This window comes from Megalopta genalis, unplaced genomic scaffold, assembly GCF_051020955.1.
Source record: "Megalopta genalis isolate 19385.01 unplaced genomic scaffold, iyMegGena1_principal scaffold0080, whole genome shotgun sequence".
Taxonomy (NCBI): domain Eukaryota; kingdom Metazoa; phylum Arthropoda; class Insecta; order Hymenoptera; family Halictidae; genus Megalopta; species Megalopta genalis.
Window position 1 is genome coordinate 474229 of NW_027476149.1, and position 4391 is coordinate 478619.

Genomic DNA, 4391 nt, shown 5'->3' on the forward strand with positions numbered 1-4391 from the left:
TGATTAAGCTTCAAATCAATGCGGAGTAGTGGGTTTATCTTCAAATCCATGCGAAACAAATGATTTAGCTTCAAATCCATGCGAACCGCGTGATTTAGCTTCAAATCAATGCGGAGTAGAGGGTTCATCTTCAAATCCATGCGAATCAAATGATTTAGCTTCAAATACTTGCGATATAAATGGTTTAGCTTCAACTGGAAGCGAGACAATCGAGTTATTTTCACATTCACGCGAAACACATGATTTAGATTTAAATCAATGCGGAGTAGAAATTTTAGCTTCAAATCCATGCGAAACAAATGATTTAGCTTCAAACACTTGCGATATAAATGATTTAGCTTCAACTGGAAGCGAGACAATCGAGTTATTTTCACATTCACGCGAAACACATGATTTAGATTTAAATCAATGCGGAGTAGAAATTTTAGCTACAAATCCATGCGAAACAAATGATTTAGCTTCAAATACTTGCGATATAAATGATTTAGCTTCAACTGCATACGAAACAATCGAGTTAGTTTCAAATCCACTCGAAACACATGACAAAGCTTCAAATCAGTGCGAGGTAGAAGGTTTAGCTTCAAATCCATGCGAAACAAATGATTTAGCTTCAAACACTTGCGATGTAAATGATTTAGATTCAACTGGAAGCGAAACAAGCGAGTTAGCTTCTAACTCATGCGAAACACATGATTTAACTTCAAATCAATGCGGAACAGAAGGATTAGCTTCAAATCCATGCGAAACAAATGATTTAGCTTCAAATCCATGCGAACCACGTGATTTAGCTTCAAATCAATGCGGAGTAGAGGGTTTATCTTCAAATCCATGCGAATCAAATTATTTAGCTTCAAATACTTGCGATATAAATGGTTTAGCTTCAACTGGAAGCGAGACAATCGAGTTATTTTCACATTCACGCGAAACACATGATTTAGATTTAAATCAATGCGGAGTAGAAATTTTAGCTACAAATCCATGCGAAACAAATGATTTCGTTTCAAATACTTGCGATATAAATGATTTACCTTTAACTGGAAGCGAAACAAGCGAGTTAGCTTCTAATTCATGCGAAAAAAAAGATTTAGCTTCACATTCATTCGAAACACATGATTTAGCTTCAAATCAATGCGGAGTAGAAGGATTAGCTTCAAATCCATGCGAAACAAATGATTTAGCTTCAAATCCATGCGAACCACGTGATTTAGCTTCAAATCAATGCGGAGTAGAGGGTTTATCTTCAAATCCATGCGAAACAAATGATGTAGCTTCAAATACATGCGATATAAAGGATTTAGAATCAACTGGAAGTGAAACAAGCGAGATAGATTCAAATGCATGCGGAACACATTATTTATCTTCAAAGCAACGCAAAGTAGAATGTTTAGCTTCAAATCCATGCGAAACAAATGATTTAGCTTCAAATACTTGCGATATAAATATGGTTTAGCTTCAACTGCATGCGAAACAATCGAGTTAGATTCAAATCCACGCGAAACACATGACAAAGGTTCAAATCAGTGCGAGGTAGAAGGTTTAGTTTCAAATCCATGCGAAAAAAATGATTTAGTTTCAAACACTTGCGATATAAATGATTTAGCTTCAACTGAAAGCGAAACGAGCGAGTTAGCTTCTAACCCATGCGAAACACATGATTTAACTTCAAATCAATGCGGAGTAGAAGGTTTAGCTTCAAATCCATGCGAAACAAATGATTTAGCTTGAAACACTTGCGATATAAATGATTTAGCTTCAACTGGAAGCGAAACAAGCGAGTTAGCTTCTAACCCATGCGAAACACATGATATAACTTCAAATCAATGCGGAGTAGAAGGTTTAGCTTCAAATCCATGCGAAACAAAAGATTTAGCTTCAAATCCATGCGAAACAAATAATATAGCTTCAAATACTTGCGATATAAATGATTTAGATTCAACTGCATGCGAAACAAACGAGTTAGCTTCACATTCATTCGAAACACATGATTTAGCTTCAAATCAATGCGAAGTAGAAGGTTTAGCTTCAAATCCAAGCGAAACAAATGATTTAGATACATATACTTGCGATACAAATGATTTAGCTTCAACTGAAAGCGAAACAAACGAGTTAGATTCAAATCCATACAAAACACATGACAAACCTTCAAATCAGTGCGAGGTAGAAGGTTTAGCTTCAAATCCATGCAAAACAAATGATTTAGCTTCAAATACTTGCGATATAAATGATTTAGCTTCAACTGGAGGCGAATCAATCGAGTTAGATTCAAATCCACGCGAAACACATGATTTATCTTCCAAGCAATGCGAAGTAGAAGGTTTAGCTTCAAATTCATGCGAAACAAATGATTTAGCTTCAAGTACTAGCGATATAAATGATTTAGCTTCAACTGGAAGCGAAACAAGCGAGTTAGGTTCTAACCCATGCGAAACACATGATTTAACTTCAAATCAATGCGGAGTAGAAGGTTTAGTTTCAAATCCATGCGAAACAAATGATTTAGCTTCAAATACTGGCGATATAAATGATATAGCTTCAATTGGAAGCGAAACAAGCGAGTTAGATTCTAATCCATGCGAAACAAATGATTTAGATTCAAATCCATGCGAACCACGTGATTTAGCTTCAAATCAATGCGGAGTAGAGGGTTTATCTTCAAATCCATGCGAATCAAATGATTTAGCTTCAAATACTTGCGATATAAATGGAATAGCTTCAACTGGAAGCGAGACAATCGAGTTATTTTCACATTCACGCGAAACACATGGTTTAGATTTAAATCAATGCGGAGTAGAAGTTTTAGCTACAAATCCATCCGAAACAAGTGATTTAGCTTCAAATACTTGCGATATAAATGATTTAGCTTCAACTGAAAGCGAGACAAACGAGTTAGCTTCACATACATGCGAAACACATGATTTATCTTCAAATCAATGCGAAACAAATGATTTAGCTTCAAATACTTGCGATATAAATGATTTAGCGTCAACTGGAAGTGAAACAAGCGAGTTAGCTTCAAATCCATGCGAAACACATTATTTATCTTCAAAGCAACGCAAAGTAGAATGTTTAGCTTCAAATCCATGCGAAACAAATGATTTAGTTTCAAATCCATGCGAACCACGTGATTTAGCTTCAAATCAATGCGGAGTAGAGGGTTTATCTTAAAATCCATGTGAAACAAATGATTTATATTCAAATACTTGCGATATAAATGATTTAGCTGCAACTGGAAGTGAAACAAGCGAGTTAGCTTCAAATCCATGCGAAACAAATGATTTAGCTTCAAACACTTGCGATATAAATGATTTAGCTTCAACTGGTAGTGAATCAAGCGAGATAGCTTCAAATCCATGCGAAACACATGATTTATCTTCAAAGCAACGCGAAGTAGAAGGTTTAGCTTCAAATCCATGCGAAACAAATGATTTAGCTTCAAATACTTGCGGTATAAGCGATATAGCTTCAAATGCATGCGAAACAAACTAGTTAGATTCACATTCATTCGAAACACATGATTTAGCTTCGAATCAATGCGATGTAGACGGTTTACTTCAAATCCATTCGAAACAAATGATTTAGCTTCAAATACTTGCGACATAAATGATTTAGCTTCAACTGCAATCGAAACATGCGAGTTAGTTTCTAACCCATGCGAAACACATGATTTAACTTCAAATCCACGCGGAGTAGAAGGATTAGCTTCAAATCCATGCGAAACAAATGATTTAGCTTCAAATACTTCCGATATAAATGATTTAGCTTCAACTGGAAACGAGACAAATGAGTTATCTTCACAATCACGCGAAACACATGATTTAGCTTCAAATCAATGCGAAGTAGAAGGTTTAGCTTCAAATCCATGCGAAACAAATGATTTAGCTTCAAATACTTACGATATAAATGATATAGCTACAAATGCATGCGAAACAAACGAGTTTGCTACACATTCATTGGAAACACATGGTTTAGCTTCAAATCAATGCGAAGTAATAGGTTTAGCTTTAAATCCCAGCGAAACAAATGATTTAGCTTCAAATTCTTGCGATATAAATGATTTAGCCTCAACTGGAAGCGAGACAAACGAGTTAGCTTCACTTTCACGCGAAACAAATGATTTAGCTTAAAACCAATGCGAAGTAGAAGGTTTAGCTTCAAATCCATGCGAAACAAATGATTTACTTTCAAATCCATGCGAACCACGTGATTTAGCTTCAAATCAATGCGGAGTAGAGGGTTTATCTTAAAATCCATGCGAAACAAATGATTTAGCTTCAAATACTTGCGATATAAATGGTTTAGCTTGAACTGGAAGCGAGACAAACGAGTTATCTTCACATTCACGCGAAACACATGATTTAGATTTAAATCAATGCGGAGTAGAAGTTTTAGCT